Source organism: Nuphar pumila, unplaced genomic scaffold (genome assembly GCF_984573655.1).
Source record: "Nuphar pumila unplaced genomic scaffold, dmNupPumi1.hap1.1 HAP1_SCAFFOLD_1466, whole genome shotgun sequence".
NCBI classification, from domain to species: Eukaryota; Viridiplantae; Streptophyta; class Magnoliopsida; order Nymphaeales; family Nymphaeaceae; genus Nuphar; species Nuphar pumila.
Window position 1 is genome coordinate 11,780 of NW_028323684.1, and position 17,566 is coordinate 29,345.

At 51.3% G+C, this 17,566-nt stretch overlaps 2 non-coding genes across 2 annotated transcripts; both read left to right on the top strand.

Moving 5' to 3' along the window:
- The first annotated feature begins 373 nt into the window (after positions 1–373).
- Positions 374–445, top strand: TRNAQ-CUG (transfer RNA glutamine (anticodon CUG)). The gene has a single exon. It is a non-coding gene; the product is annotated as a tRNA-Gln (tRNA).
- Positions 446–3,754: 3,309 nt separating this feature from the next.
- On the top strand, positions 3,755–3,826 carry TRNAK-CUU (transfer RNA lysine (anticodon CUU)). The gene has a single exon. It is a non-coding gene; the product is annotated as a tRNA-Lys (tRNA).
- The last annotated feature ends 13,740 nt before the right edge of the window (positions 3,827–17,566 follow it).

Genomic DNA, 17,566 nt, shown 5'->3' on the forward strand with positions numbered 1-17,566 from the left:
GGTGCTGTGCAGCTCATAGGCTGACAGACAAGGTCGCATTCGGAGCGTTTTGTTGCGGCAAAACATTCTGGATCCAACACACCTTGTTCGGATACGTTTCAGATATGTACTAATGTTGTCTAGGCTACTTAACATGTAATGCAAATAGGGGTGACTATAACCCTGATGGGCGGCTGTACGTTGTTTGTAGCCTACGCGCTGGAATCCAAACGACAAGCGCATTCTGAGCATATATGTCGTTCAATATATCGCAAGTTATGCATGACGATAGACGTTCACGCACGGACTCTGCGTCCAAACGTGTGCGCTCCAATTGAGCAAACCATAGATGACATAAGCAATGTTTGCAGACAGACAGACATTAACTTCATCAGCCTGATTAGTGTAGTGGTTATCACAGTGGACTCTGAATCCACGAACGACAGTTCGAATCTGTCATTCGGCTATACATTGGAAACTTGTGTTCACTGCAAGCGATGCCTTATCTGACAACGGTCCGAGTCATTGCTTCCGCTAGCGCAGTAGAACTTGCAATCTCTGAGCTGGCGTATGGATATGTCAGTGAGGGAAACCACAAAGTGAGCGGATCTTATGGACTCTGATATTGAGGTTGGGCACAACAGCAGCATGAGTGAAAAAGATGCAAATCCTCATGAATCATTTGGAAAACCTACAGCTTTTGCTAAGAAGGGTCATACAAAATCAGCGGAGTTGCAGGCATAATCAGTCAGGATTTGGCATTGTGTCTGCAACACGATATCGCTGTGTCTGTTCAATATCTAGCCAAAGACGCAATCATTTTGACCTGCTCAGGGCAACTTGGTGGAATCACCTTGCGGAAGTAAGGATCCATGTAAGTGCATGATCACACCCGAGCGCTCAAAGTGCTGTGGGAGTGGAAGGGACCATTTGCGGTAGACGTCTTCGTGTCGCTGGGGGCGGTTGTATCGCACCTGGTCACGAGATTACCATTAGAATGTGTGTCTCCCTTCCAGATGGACGGCAGACTTCATTGTGCTGGGTTGTCTTACCTTTCGTCAGAGGTCTTGTATGCCTTTCCGCCTCCAGGCTTGCTACTGCTGTACATCGAGTTGGTGCAGAAGCACATGTTATAGTGTGTGGTTATAGTGCCACAGTGGCCTATGCAAATACGGTGGCCTTGGTTGCCAACCGTAGTCTAGGCAACACTTGGCCAAATGCCCAGCGTTGCGTTGCGTCAGGCTCTCTTCCTAAAAAACATTTGATCCGGAAATTAGATGGACTACATCGCGATTTTTGGTACCTATAGGAACCCTCGCGGCCGCGTTGCGTTACGCCACTTGGCCAAGTGATGTCCAGACTACCGTACATGGAGAATATGGTGTTGGGTCCAGTTGAGTCATGCATATTGCTTAATCAGTCAGGTCTATCGCGTCCATTTGGCAAGAACGTTGATAAAAAGCAAGCCTTGAAGATTATTTTGACGGCGGTAGCATTCAACTTTGACTTGCAAAATGATGGACGCAGGTGTTTCTGGGTATGACAAAGCGGAGAGTCTTTGGCCTATTTTAAGTAATATTTATTTGTAAAGTAAAAGCTAACATTCATTCCAAGCAAAAATTGCAGCTCCTAAGCTATTTATATATTTTAATATTGTACCATAAGCGGACAAGCTTTTCCCATTTTTCAGTAGAAAGTCAGTCAGCACTTTGCAAATAAGCCTTCTTTCGCCTAAGTTTATTAAATTGTTCAATTAGGTCCAATCTTTTATATTTTACTGAAAGGGTACAATACAAGTTCATATATTTATAAAATTGAACTATTTCGATTTCCTTTTCTATGAAAAAATAAAAGTGTCCTTTCGGAGCTCTGCGGTCTCCTTTGAAAAACTTGTCAAACATTGCATAAAGCGCCAACACTAGCAACACGCTCAGGCACCAATTGGCAAATTGTGACAAACTCCTTGCTACCCTGCCAGGCATGGACATTCCTAGGTGGTCAGAGCTGTCATGCATTTTGTGGCTGATGGAAGCACAAAACAAGGGGCTGAAGAAGCACACTTTGAAAGCCAAATGAAAGCTTTCAAGTGGGGAGCGGCACTGTATCACGGTATCACTTATCAGACGAGCCACAAGCTCACTTGCTATACCTGCTCAAGCGCATCATCACGCAAATGGGAGATGATCTGTACACAGCTTAAGATAGCCATCGGTGGGGACATGCTCGCAACAATCAACGAGCTCCTCAGGAGCAGGGTTCTGGATGAGGTTCGCATCCAGTCTACGAGTTGGAACCTGATGGCTTATGCGGGCATGCTGAGGGCCTCGGAATCAGCATGCATTGAATGGGAAACAGTCCAGCTCACAGTGCCAGAGGCACTGGGTGACCTGCCGAAATTCATGGCGATCACTGTGTCACGGCATCCAGTGTGCAAGAACCACACACAAATTGTTGACTGGGAGGGTCTTGTCTACTAGTGGAATGTAAATCATTCGGCACGTTTGGTTACTGAGCATGGCTGACGCAAACTGGTGATCATACAACCCCAAGTCAAGCATACGGCTGCATGTTTCACTTACTCCTCAATGACCTCACCACCTGGCTGCTGCCTCCTGTTACGCCACGGGGTACATTGAGCTTGGCACTGCAACCAATCGACAGCGCAGTATCACCAAGCCGTTTCCATGACATGACCAGCCTAGCAAGACCTCTATGCGCACAAACGTGATTCGCCTGCATCGGCGTCGAACCGGGCAAGAACACGTCCAGCATGTGCAGGCATCCTTAACGGTGCTGTGCAGGCCGATGGCGCACCGTAACCCAGCTCACAAGGCTCTCCTTCCCTCTAGCAGGCGAGCGTGTGGTGGGTGCAACTCTCAATGCTGCAGGTCCTGGGCCCCACCCCCGCGCACGCCGGATCTGCCCCCCATGCGAGCTTGCACTTGGCGCCTGCCAGAGACTGTTGGGCACAGCGTAAGATGGAGTACTGCGTGCACTGCCTTTGAGCAACGATCAGGAGGCTGGCATCCTAAGCTGTGTCAAGCAGTGTCTTCAGTTTCTGTGCAACTGCCCAAGTCCAGGAGGGCTAACACAAATTGCCTTTCTGTCCGGTGGAAACGCATTGAGAAAACAGTGCGACAGAAGTATGTGCAAAGCGTTGCTCAATGAATGGCATACCGTCATCATCGTGGCCTTTCACAGCGTCGCACAGCGACTGGAGCACCAGCGCTCCTGTCACAGTACGCCTTTCCGTGAGCGGCAGTCATATTTTGTACTCGCAAGACGCCAAATGGTGACCGTATCTCTCGAGATACCTGCTCTGAGCCTGTGCCCAGACGAAGGCGCGCCCATGAGCCAAAGAGACCAGCTACGAAGCTTTATCTGAACGCTGCTACCGTGAGATCTCTCTTGGTGCTGTGCAGCTCACAGGCTGACAGAAAAGGTCGCATTCGGAGCTTTGCGTTGCGGCAAAGTATTCTAGACACGACATTCCTTGTTCGAATACGTTTCAGATACGTTGTGTACTAATGCTGTCTAGGCTTCTGGACTTGGAATGTGAATAGGGGTAATTACAACCCTGAAAGGCGGCTGTACGTTATTTGCAGCCTACGCGTTGGCATCCAAACGACAGGTGAATTTTGTGCGTAAAGCGTTGTTCGTGACGATAGAAGTTCACGTAGGGCCTTTGCGTCCAAACGCCAGAGCGTTATAATTCATTGAGCAAATTACAAAATGACATAAGCAATGTTTGCGAACACCATTGGCATACATTTGAGCCGGATTAGTGTAGTGGTTATCACAGTGGACTCTTGATCCACTAACGGCAGTTCGAATCTGCCATTCGGCTACACAGTCATGTGCGTGTATGTCGTCAGACAGACTGCTGTGCGAGATTACCTTTTTGCATAATTCAGAGAATAGGAACTGTGAACCGCAGGCCTCCTTTTTGCAGCACATGCGCCCACATCATTCATCTGGCAATCAAGCATTCAAGGTCCTCGGGGGACTGAGTTGGGAAGATGGGTTTGGAGCATGCAGCGCAACGAGGGGGATTAGTCGTTGCGACTGAAAGATATCTGAAAGATAGCTCAGATAGGCACAGGTCGTTGATTGAATTGATTCCAGTGCACCAATGACACTAGTGGGCAGTGTGCGCGAAGGACATACGCGCGGATGGCAACCTATGGCGTGCTCCATCATGCCGGAGCAGAAGTCATAATTTCGAACAAACTCGCAAAACGAGCCGCGCACAACCCACGATGCTCTCTGTCGCTGTGCACTTCATAGGGTGCACAGCGTGTTCTTGGTCGTGCAAGAACCAAGCACGGGAAACGGCAACTGTATAGTTTTTTTCGTTTTTGCGTCCGAGAAAGCAGGGCCATGCAGGGCTGGCTTCTAGTTCTGGGAGCTGACCATCGAGATGAGCAGCCTGGCGTTTCGTGCTCACAATATGCGAGTGAACACCATTCACAAGCGTAATTTGTGTTTGGGCGGTTCTGTGATCTTGTGTACGCTGTGCGCACGTGTGCAATTGCTTCCGTCCGTGGAAAGAGAGGATGGCACGGTCGGACTATTACCGTCGTCTTGTGCGTCAGTCCCCAAGCGACTCAAGAGGACATCAAGGCAGCTTATCGGCGGCAGGCCGTCCGATATCACCCGGTGCGTACACCTGCAGCTGATGTCAATCCGCGCATCTGCTCCCGTCGTACCGAACAGCATGCCCTGGACGCGTGCAGGATGTGAGCAAGGAACCATCCTGCGCAGCCACCTTTGCTGCGGTCAGCGAGGCGTATGCAACTTTATCCGACCCCCGGCTCCGAGCAGCATACGACCTTCAGAGGTTGGCACCCTCCCAGTCGGAGTTTACGGCCTCGGCGTCTTATTATGAGGACCGCTTTGCGGAGATCTTGCGGCGTCATCAAGCATGGCAACAGTTTGGCGCCAGACAAACTTCCAGGAAAGAGACCGAGCAAGAAAGGTGCGTGGCTAATGTGCAGCGCGAGACAATGCGACCAAACATAAGCCAGTGGGCATATTGTTGCAACCCAAACAAACACCAGGACTAACATCTAAACGCGTAGTTTAAAATGGTGTAAGTTTAAAATGGTGTATGTAGGACACGTGGGAGTCAACCTCACCTCAGACCTCAGGGTGGGTGCGAGCAATCACTGGTTCTCAAATCGCACGTCAAGTCTCTCAAACTCTTGATTGTCACAGATCAGAGCCAAGAATTCACAAACAACATGACCATCCAGCCCGCTCATGTCGTTCATACGCATAAGCACACGTCATAAGCAAATGCCCCAGTCTCAATACAGACGCAGGCAAACAGCACACATGAGTCACGCAACAACACATGCATGCTTCCCATACGCGTGTATGCTCCTCCCACGATGGAATCGTACCGACTCCTTCCCCTTTTTGAGCAGGGCTCACGCCCATGGGACACAAAGCAACTAATCTGACTGTCGAGGTGACAGACAACATGTATGATTGCATTCCAGTCACGCGAATTACTTTCAACACGTGCTAGGCTCATGTCGCGTCACCTTGCTCATCTATTATGTGCTCCTCTTCCTTCTCAGGAAGGGCTCGCTCCTTTCAACCAAGAATCATCGCCAAAAGTGATGCAATGTGGCAGCTACATGACAGCACCGCTTCTCCTGCTGGAGAAGGAGGGCACACCAACTCGCACAACAGACGACCGCTAAATCTTGCCGGGCAACCACGAGAACATTCACCACCGATGTGCGCCAAGGATGAAGGCTGCCATTCCATCATACATCACAAGCCCTGGTGATGATCCGCAGGGGTTCCACACCTTATCTACAAGGCAGACAATGAACACGGTCCCAGATGACCAGCCACGAGCGAGGCCCGACACGCACCACTCAGAGACAAGTCAGGTACATCTTTGGGTGACCAGCCACGAGCGTGGATCCTTGCACACCAGGTAGAAGCGATACAGACCACAAGTGTAGGTGACGAGATGCTCCTCGCGCACTAAGCAGACATTATGTTACTACATTATCCCAGGTAACGAGCCTTGAACGTGCTGCTCGTCGCGCACCAGGTAGTGCTGGACAACAGCTATCGTCCGCAAGTTGTACAGAAGGAAAGCACCGGTGGCTAACTGGCCACTAACAAGTCACCAACAGGAAGGAACCATCATTCAAAATTCCAGTATCAGCCAAAGCAACCCAAGACAGGAATTCCACACACTAAGCAAGCACACCAATTGTATGGCGGCTTGCAGCAGGCACCACATCACCACCACTCACGATCAAGAAGCACATCAAAGCAGGTCCAAGCGAGAAGGGACACCAATTAATGGCAACAAGCCAAGGGCTACCAATCCCACGGGCACCAGTACAGAACAACAGCCGAGCCGCCATGTTCGCTTTCAGGTTTCCTTTCAATTTTTATTATGTGAATGTTAGATTTGTTTTCTACCCCAAGCACTATAGGGGTATGCTCTTGTACGGGGTGCTCTTGATGATACTTAGATGTAGTCTGCAACTAATCGCAGTAAGAGTCTGCGATTACTGAGCCCATTACTCATCGGCGATTGCCCTTCCGCATGCGTGCTCGGGTTGCATGCTCGCACTTATAGTGGCACTCGCCAGGCTTGACTTAGGTTGATCACGGCTGACGTTATGACAGAGAAACAATACAGCCTGGTGCCCAGAATTGATGTACCTTTTGTTGAGTTCGTCACAGGGCCGCTGACGTGCAGGCGGCAACGGGTGGTTGACTGGGAGGCAGAAAAACTGGAAGCGGCGATGTACAAGGCCCGCAGCCGGCATATGCATTCACGAATCCAACAAGCGCGCACTGCCCGTGTACTCAAAACTCTGCGTACGCAGTGGCCAACGCATGCTGGTTTAACCAGGCACGACATGCTGGCCGGGTCGCTCTTCGTGTCTGGATTGGTGGCTGTTGCTTGGTTTTGGCAAGGCGAAGCGACTCAGCCAATGTCACCCCCTACAGAAGGGTCCTAGTCACGGTGCTCGCCGTTCCAGTCGTTGACGCTGCCAGTGATCCATGCCTTGTCGAACTGCCATGAAGTGATAAGTGCTAGTCTATCAACCTGCTCAAGCCCAAAACCGCTCCAGGCCCACTGCTGTGTGGACGTGCACTCTGTTCTTTGTGTTACAACGAAGCGGGAAAGCAAAGCAGAAATAAACTGCACTCTGTTAACGTGCACTCTGTTCTTTGTATGTCCCACGTGGTTCGCACAGGCACGATTCGGTGGTTTGAGATTAAGTTCAGCTCAATATCTGCGTGGGCCAGCTAACCCAGTCATACTGACATAAAGAAACGGCCGGATCATTAACTGTCTCATTCGGATTATTGATTATTTTACAGACGCTGTGGGAACAAGTAGGCGTCTCAAGATCCAAATGCGCTTCATGCTGTGACGAATGTTATAAAACTCATCTTGTTTGGTAGGACAATGTAAGCTGTGCAAGGCTCCTGGCTCTTGTTCTTGAAAGACATGGACTCGACGTAGGTCACAGTTTCTTGTTCAATAGCTCTGCAGCATTGGCTAGAGAACCAAACAAAGAGTGGGACATGACGCCCTAATGTAGCACGATCTTATGGATACATGCTCCAGCAATGCGCTGCACTGCAAGGCCGTTATGTCGACGTTTGGCAAGGACTGTTTGTTGCAGACACGTTGAATGAACGTTCCGACAGGGTCCATTTACATTCTTCAGGCAGTTTCCAACCACCAGCCCGCATGTCATTTGGTCTGAGATACAAATATACCGGCGTCTCTTCAGCGCCAACAGAGGCTGGTCCCCAGGTGCGAAAATTTGGAAGTGTCCGTAACAACCTGCAATTGTGTGCGGGGATTACCAGCATCGCTCCAGTCCTCCCCTGCTTCCTCAAATTCTATAGAGAGAGGCCTGCAATATTACAATATGGTGATACTTCTTGCAACCTGCAAGAAATCTCACCTGTGTCGTTCTATGAGGGCTGGGCCCAGGTCGTTGGTGTTGGACTGCAGTGTCAGCTTGCCTTTAAGCCGTGGCCAATCTACGGGTGCATTTTTCAACTTTCGCTGCCGCACCTGGATCATATATCATTCCATAACATGGCTGCGAAAATGATGTATTGCGCTTGACGTATTGCTCGCAAGTGGCCCTTTTTGCATGCGTCGAGAATACTTGCTTTGATGCTGATTGCATGCTTTGAAGACTTATCTTGGCCCTTTCAATTCTCTCCTTGGACCACGCTTGCCCCGTTTTTCTGCAGTTGCTGCAGGTAGTTGGCACATTGAATGTTGTATAACATCCGCATACCATCTGACTGTGCAATTAACAGGCCATGAGAGTGGCCCCAGAGTGACAGGATGGTGTGCACTCAGGCACACATGCCCGCGAGAGTGCAGAGATGACGGAGGAGACGAGGGCCCTCAGTAGGGCCTCACGAGAACAGGGGTCCACCACGCTTCAGTTCAGCGATGAGCAGGACTCTGTATCGTTTACTCTCAACGCAAACGGTGACTCAGGCGGCAGATCGAACAGCATAGACAACGGGCATGACCATGCAGCCACAGTGGACATCATAGACTACGACTACAATCTTGTATACAATGAGAATACAGCTGCAATTGAGGAGGGCACATCTGCTCAGTTTGTCCAGTTCAGAAGCCCAGTGTATGAGGTAACAGTGCTCTCCCTGTGGATCACCCAGCATGTTCAAATTCCGGTCTGAACCAAAGGGAATACTAAAGGCGTTCGCCCTTTTTTCGGTAAAAGCGGCGGCAATAATCTGTGAGTTTAGTTGTAAAAGACTTAACTTGGGCCAACAATTAAGTTGGCCCTCTAACTCAGTCCACAAAGGCAGTGTACTGAGATGGCCACGCTGCAATTGTTTGCGAGTCCAAGCTGACCAGTGCGTTGCCATCAGGCATTGCCATCAATGCCTCCTGGTATGTGCACACGACATGTGGAGTAGGAACATGCCCAACCGCGTATGGTACTTGCAGGACGCTGCCACAGAGTTGACCTTGGAAGCGTTGGAGACGTTCAATGCGCACCAGCCCAGCACATCGCCGCGATCCAGGTTGCCTAGCATTGCCTCGCTCCTGCCGCCCTTTGACCGCAACGCCAAGACCTTTGCAAAGCGTGGCACTGCTGACCACACTGACTCCCTGCAAGACATCGGCTCCGTGTCACTGGAGCTCTCAAAATCGTTAACATCCCCACCGGCAGCTCTCACGTCCAGGGCCAGCTTACCCCCTGTGCGGCATCTACTCGCTTTGAATGAACCTCTGCAACCTCTGCTCATGTCACCTGCTGCATCCAGTTTGCATACACGAGAGCTGCCGTGAAATGCAGTCCTGGCATGTTGTCAGTTGTCAGCTCAGTTGAAATTGTATGAATGGCAAATTTGTCAGCATCAATGCTGTCATTATAGCGGTAGCAGCAGAGGCAGCGGCCTGCTTGCAGAAGGTGGAAAACAATGGCAAAGCACTGATCAAGCTGAAGAGCGCTCACACCGCCATTCAGCAGTCTCTGGAGGCGATCTCCACGCAGGTCTCGCTTGATGGCTTGCCTCACAAAACGGGACGGTCGTATGGCCAATCCGAGGACTCCAGCATGTTGACCGAGACGACTTCGCTCCAAGCGGACACGCCAATAAGCCTGCGGGCCTCGACCCCCCGGAATGCAGGGCATCACGCGGACGACACCGCAGAGACAAAGCAGCTTCACGCTCTCATTGCAGCCGTGAACCAAGCTCAAGCTGTCCTGGGTGAGATGCGTGTCCAAGCAGACAACCATTCGCCAAGCTCCGAGCTATCGCCGTCCACCAAGAACTTCTGGGCCAGCGTGCGCGTCCTGTTTGCTGCCTGCCTCGACGATTTCCCTGCAATGTGCACGGAATCCGCAAGCCCCGGTGTTGTGCGTCAGCATCTCACTTGCCAAAACTCTCTCTGGGAAAGCTTGTTGTCGTCACACCGCCAACCCGTGAGTACGGATACGAAGCTGTTGCCAAGGGCTCAACCCCTGAAGTTCAGCATGCTTTGGCTTGGACCGAATGGTCTTGGAATTTGAGGAGCCACATCATAAAGCTCTGTCCCTAGGACAGGGGGCGATCAACTACTATGAAACTGATAGCTGCATTTTTGTTGTGCCCAGCTGTTATTTCATTAAAGGTTGATCACCGTGCATGTTGCTGCAGGTTGACCAGAGGCACGATAACGACCAGCGTCGCGATCCTTCCCAGATTGGTGCAGATGTCTATGACTCAAAGGAGCTGGCACGGGATTCACCACGGAAGAAGCGCCCATTGCATCGGGAAATTGATGTCAATGCCAAGTCTCCCATAAACCCCCAAGCAGTTTACATGCAGCAGAGTCACCTCCTGAATCAGGTATGCATGCATGACCTTGTTGCCAAGTGGTCACCATCACTGGAAGACGTACAGGCTCCTCGGGCAACTTGGATGGCTTGACAGTATGTTGAAGCCAAACGGTGATGCAGACATGGCTCTGGACACCACTGGTGCCTCCTTGGTCCCCCATGAGCCAATCGCCGTTCTGACAAGCATGCCGCAAAAACGCCGTGATCGGCATGGCAGTCTTGGTTACATGCACTGCCTACTGTGTGCACTCATCATGTTTCTTTGTGCCGTTATTGCCCACTGCAAGTAAGGGTTGGTGCATGGATAGCCATAGGTTGGGAGGTTTCCTCTGACAAACCAGATTGTGAACATGCTCGGTTGCTGATGCGTCACAACCATGCAGGCTGAATATGAGGCAGGCAAGGCTCGGGAAACAAAGGTGGTCAAGAGAATCCATATCCGCTTCATTCCAATCATACTGCTGTTGGCGTTCAGTGCAGCAGCGGCGTACTATGTTTACTGCCGGATAGTCTACGGTATGGCGGGGCTTGGGCGGTTGGTACCATACTCGTACTCCCTGTTGCTCATCGAGTTGATGGGAGCCATCAGCATGCTCTTCTACGGTTGCTGGCTGGTCGCCAGCCCCAACAACAGAGACATTGCTGAGGCGCTGAAAGCAGCTGAGGAGTTGTGCAACACAGAGGAGGGGATCATCGACGATGCGGCAAAACCGCAGACATCGGTATGGCGTCATGCTAACGGCACCATGCGTGTGGCAAATACATGCCGCAGATGTGAGTATTTCCCATTCTAGGCAGCCGGCCCTGCATGGACAGAATGTTCCAATTCGTGATTACGAAAACGACGGCATTGGTTTCATGTCGAGTGCGAGAGGCTGCATCGCCAGCCTTGCGAATCGGCGCATGACCAGACGAAATTTGATGTCTCATGCAAGCGTCAGGCAGGGTTGGACATGCTGAAGTGTCCAGCACAGACACAGGTACTGTATTTGCAGGCGAACCAACAAAGACCAAGACACCTCTTCCTGGCACCCGGCCCGTGGCGTGCTTTGGCTTCAGACGGAAATACATCGTTCGAGTCATGATCCCGTGCTATAAGGAGTCCCTTGCCATCATTCAGCGCACTGTTCTCGCCGCTCGTCGGGCTGACCGACCTGCTGGCACACGGGTCATCATATACCTCTGTGACGATGGTGGCGACCCCAAGAAGCAAGACTGGATTGCATCCCTAGAGGACACCAATGTGATCTACGTTACAGGCACGCACTGCCAGTTTTTGGTTCCCCCGGATGGCGGCATTGTTGCCTGACGTGACTGCATCGCCTTCAGAGCTGTTGTCGTGGTTGTGATTGTCATTCGGAGCGAACCAAGGACTGCTGAAAGGAAGGCAGGCACCTTGTCAAGTGCACTTTCGAGCGAGTTTGAAAGTTAAATCGTCGCAAACCTCGTGGGCTGCTTGTTTCTTCACCTTGTTTCCCAGCGATGTCATGCGGTTGCGACGATGGTGTGACGCCATGGTGTGCATATCAGTAGTCATGCCATACATTTGCTGCGACATTCTGACATGCGCTGTGGCATGCAGGCCGAGACAAGAGCAAGAAATCGATGAACGGAAAGTCCGACAACTTGAACAACTGTCTGAGGCTCGTGTACCCCGATGTCAGGGACCCTACCTGCCCAGACAAGCGCATGATCATCCCACTTGAGGAGGTCATGCTGCTCTTTGATGCTGACCAGACGTGCTCTGCTCACACCATCACCACGCTGCTCAGGTACATCGATTCGGGAGACAACATCGGTGTCGCCCTATCTCCTCAGCTCATGCACAACATCATTCCAGGTACGTACATTCTCATGCCTTCGTTCACAAAATACACCATTCAAGTTGATCAAGTCCTCACATGCAGCTGTTTGCCTCGTCGCTGCCTCAGCTGCCATTGCATATCTTCGTCGATCACTGCTCGCCCACCTCTTGAGGCCTTGAATTTGGGAGGGCCGACCGGCGCGCACCATTGGAAGTCAATCTGAAAGGGTGAATGTATGCAGATTGCGACATATTCAACCATCAAAATGTGCATTTCTGGGAGATGATGCAGCCGGGCATGGACGCACTGGGATTCATCTCTTTGACGGGCACCAATATGATCATGCGAGCACGTGCTCTGCGTGACTGCGGCTGGTTTCCAACAAACTCAGTCACTGAGGATTGGGCTCTGGGGATGGCCTTCAAGAAGCAAGGCTGGCACTGCCGCTACGTGTGTGTGCGTTTTTGCACTCGTGTTACCCGCTTTGGCTGGCTTGTGCAATGGAAGTGATGCTCCTACAGCTACCTGGCATGTGGATGAGCTGCCAACGCCTTGCATGAATCGATCATGTCATCAGTGTTCGGTTCCATGTTGTACCACTTGGGATCCTTTCCAGCCTTTTATACATGCAGCATCGTGTCGTTTTACTGGTACATGTTGGCTGAACTTTGCCAGATTCTTCCTTCTGCAATAAAACCATGCCATACAATGTGAAGCCTTACTTGTGTCGTGCTCGATTCCGCAGGAGTACTTAGCAATAGGTGAAGGGCCTCTAGAAGTGCGGAATGCATTCCAGCAACGCTCTCGTTGGTCAAAAGGCCATTACCAGGTGAGCGCTCGTCACGGCCGCAGAACCAACTGCAGCTGGATTGCTGATCAAGGACATCAAATCACGCTGTCTGAATCACGAATTCAAGCCATGACACCCAGTCGTAGATCACCACCGTTTCTGGTTCAACTACTGCATTGCAATGCTCCTTTGTACCCCACACGGCTACCGCTGATGCTCCTGAGATCTGCAATGATGATGACAATGACGCATCATTGTTGCAACCACTATGAGCACTCAGAAAACTCTCTCACCATCCTACAGCTCAAACGGTCACTCCACACATCGTTGCAAACAAGGGTTTTCACTGTAGCAAGCACATCTTGGAACTCATGCACGTGTGTAGATCGAGTTGTTTACTCAGTGAGGCTTCTCCCATGGTAGTGCCTGGCACTACCATGGCAGAGTGTTGATTTAAAGAAGGAGGCAAGTGAGCTATTTTTGGGTGCAGGTGTTCTGGTCAAAGGACTGCCCCCTGGTTGATGCACGCATCAATCTCTTCTACAAGCTCACATATTCTTCGACATGCCTTACGTACCTGTCTGCTGGACTGTCTGTCCCAGTGCTAGCTCTTGTCCCAATCCTCACACTTCTGTTCGGAGTGTTCCCAATCGCTCTGAACTCCCAAACAGTGCTTGCAATCACCCTCTACTACGGCACCTTCAACATGCTTGCTTTTCACTGCACTTCCATATCCCACTACAAGGCCCTCTGGCTGTCACAGGTACGTTGCGACGCCACCTTGTCACTTGTCGGCCTTGTGTACATCTGTATGCTCAATCAGGACACATCGGAGGCCAGCTCACATTCTTCACAAACGGTGAAGCTCATAACGCCCAGGACTGCGCTACGATGATGATGACGACGTTGTATTGACTGACGCAGGCTTGCCCGACCCGACCGCTGACGATAAGCTGTAATGTTTCGAACGTGTATACTTGGTTCCGCCTGTGCAGATGAGCCTTCCAGAGACGAGGCTTTTCCTTCCGTTGCCGGTCATGGTCATGGTTCAGCTATCAATCACCTGTTGACCTGTTGCAACTGCCACCACATTGCCATACCCATGCACATGGTATGGCAACAAATTTACTGCCATACCCCATAATGTAGCGTACAGGTGCCCACACCACAACAGGGGTAGTACCCAAGGACTGTGTGGATGCAGCGTGCTGCTGAGTGTAGTCATGTGGGTGTTGAGACTGCTTATGGTGCCAGTGCTGACGGTGGTGGAAAGAACAGGCAGCATCGTCACCAGAGCACCCTGCCTTGGATCCGTCAGTTGGTACCCGGGGTCCATAGCAACGAGTCTGCTGGATGCAGGTCTCGGCTACGATTCTGTTTTGGCCGTACCTCAAGGCTTCAATCTTGACCCCGATCAAGCAGCTTCAAGGGAAAGTTGGGGTATTCAAAACAACCTTGAAAGGCTCGGCAGCAGAGGTGGCAGGGCTGCGGACCCTGGGGCCATCGATGCTGATCGTGCTTCTCAACATCATCGCCTTTATCACAGGCGTGGTGACACTGGACTTTGCAATAAATGCTCCAAAGATCATCTCGCTCTTCTGGGTTATTTTCAACACCATTCCCCACCTCATTCTGCTCATCTACTCCCGCACCGGCCAAGGCACCTTCCTGATGTGGTTCAACCGGGTGTGCATGGTTATAGGCTTCCTAGCAAGCTCTGGCGCTGTCATCTCAATGTGGTTCCTCTACCCCAAAGAAGTCAAATATGAGGGCGCAGTTACGGCTTCGATTCACTTCATCCAGGCACGTTCTTGTAAAGCAAATTAGATGTGCTCTCTTTTGGCGTCCACATGCCAGCTGTGTACTGTTGAGAACTAGCTATTGAGAGATAGTTCTGGTATTGTCCACATCCTGAGTGATGCTAGTACCATGCACATATATGGGTGTGTATGTTTGTTGTAACGACAAACCTTGTACTAGCCGCGGTACACGCGTGCAGTCGCTACTAAACCGTAATTCTAACATGCACTATATGGAGGGCGAATTTACATGAGAGCGTGTGTTTGATGTCTGTGCTCTCACCAGCCTGGCGCGGGCACCCATACACCTGCAATGGTTCCGCCACTTGGCAGCCTGAGTATGTTGAGCCTCTCCTAGGCAAGCTCTCCTGGAGTCTTTTGTGATCACTATGTTTGTTACCCAGGTGGTAGCTCGAGCCACTCACCAGTGCAATGACGTGCCAGAATGGGGTCCAACCCCCATTTGTACCTCCCAAAGTCATGCATTTTCAGGCATCGTGGCCCGCAAATTACAGGGTCTGGCAACACGCTGCCCGAGTGCATGGAAAGCACGAATCTGATGTCGGTTGTCCACGTCACAGGCAGAGCAGTCAGGCCTGCTGCCTGGAGACTGGCCAGTGCAGTGGCGTAGATCATCCAGCCTGCAGAACAAGAACTACAACATCTCGTCAGAGGGCGTCCTCATGACAGATATTTTCGGCCCATTAAAGACACTGGAGCCCTTCTCATTCATTGTCAAGGACCTCACGGGTGGATTTTACAACGACGGACTGACTGGGCCAGTGAAGTTGACCAAAAACGCTGCCCTTTCCACAAGTATGCTAGCTTGGGCCATGCTCGACGCACCCGATGCGTACTTGCACGATCTAGACCTGCAGCGGCAGGCGCTGGATCTTTTGGAGCATGGCGTTGAGTACATGAGACAGTGCTACATTCCTGACCCTTCCGACTACGGCTCCCGGTGGGGCGATGTGCTGATTGCGCAGGTCGGCGACGCTGCCAGCGAGTCTCTTCTGTGGCGTCGCCCGGAGGACATCACGGTGCGGCATGCCTGCAAAAGATGCATATTGATCATTGACAGACGGGCCTGGATCTGCGACGATGTTGGTTCCGAGTGCTGGTTAGCATCCGTTTGGCGTCTTGCATTCTGGCTACATCGATCGGAGTACCACAGATCTGGCAACCCAAAAGCCATGTGGAGCGATGAAGTCTAATTCAGAAATAATGCAGTTGCCTTTTTTAAAGCAGCTGTTTTAATCCGCCTGGTGAGAGGTGCAGGTACAAAACAGAAAACAGCAGTTGAGCGTTGGCCTATACGCATATTGAGTTGCTCGAAAGGTTTCTGGTGCGCCTGTATGGCAAAAAGGATATGGTCTCGTTGTAGTTGTCAAAGGGGCTGCTTGTTGAGGTGCAGGAGGTCCAGCCTGTGACGTATGCGATCGTCTTGGACGAGCCCTCCGATTTAGCAGGCCAGATGTCAGGTGCGTTGTCGTCCGCTGCCCTTGCCCTTCTCAAATACGAGCGCTGGAAGGAGGCGCAGGCATTTAAGACTTTCAACGTCGCGCACGACCTCTACAACATCTCCATGCTCACAAAGGGAGTGTGGGTGGGTGCTTATTCCTTCTATCCTACCGACTCATTCTACGATGACCGGATGTGGGCGGCGACGTGGATGTACCGAGCAACGCTTCAGAATTACGGAACCGACAAGGCGAGTGCGGCATACTTGTCGGCGATCTACTCGTCGTACTATGAAGCCATCGCAGAGGAGGATGTGATGGATGTGAACATGGACTACATGACCAACGTGGCGCTTATACACGCAGCCACCCTGCTTTGGAACTGGGAAATGAACGCTCCAGCACAGTCGTTCATCCATGACTGGATCTGCAGCAGCGAGGTGAAGTATACGCCAACAGGGCGCGCATGGATCAAGAGCAGTCCGAAGACAGGGGATGGCCTCACCGCCGCAGCACTCGCACAGGTATGTGTTCATGGTGCATACAAGGCCATCCGGTGTATGCCTCATACAAAGGAACTTGGGCCTTGCCGTGATTCCCAATTGATTTTGTTTACTCTTTGCTTTGACATCATTCCATGAAGGTCTCAGATGACCGTAATGGTAGCACTGATTCCCAAGTAGTTCTTGGAGTTGCCAATGTCCATGTGGATGCGGTAGTGTTGTAACAAGATACATCATCATCATCACATAGGGATCCTTCCTCTACCTAGCTCTCCTGGCGCCACGCTTGAAAGCCGTGGGCTGAACAGAACGGTGTAATGTTGCTGTCTGCTTTCACACATGTCACTCTGCACATGCTTTGCCCAACGTGCATGTTCGCTCAAGCGGCAGGCTGCAAACTGTGAGGTGTGTGAGTCAGATGGAGGCATGCTGTGACTTCTGTAGAAGGGTTCCCTGATGTTGGCAGGATATGTGGGAAGCTTCTGGCGCACGATGACGGACGATGCGGCACGGGCATGTGCAATCAAGATGATAGGCCAAACGGCTAACGTCCTTGCATGTGTGCAGCCAACAGTTGATCAAAAGCACTCAGGGCCCTTTCTTCTTGACAGACTGCATCACAGTGGCGTGTCTGCAGAATCATGAAAGTGAACAACAAGGGTCATGAAAGCTTACATTCCAGGTTGGGGTAGTAAGAGGAGTCTCGAACATGTCAGTTGCAGGATGTCAGAGTGAAAATCTCAAAGCACTTGAACCAACACATTGGGAGTCCCGCGATGGTTTCAAGTGTGCATCATCGAGACCATGTAGCCAGATCACGGCACCTGACCGGAGGCAAATTTGCGTGCAGGTTT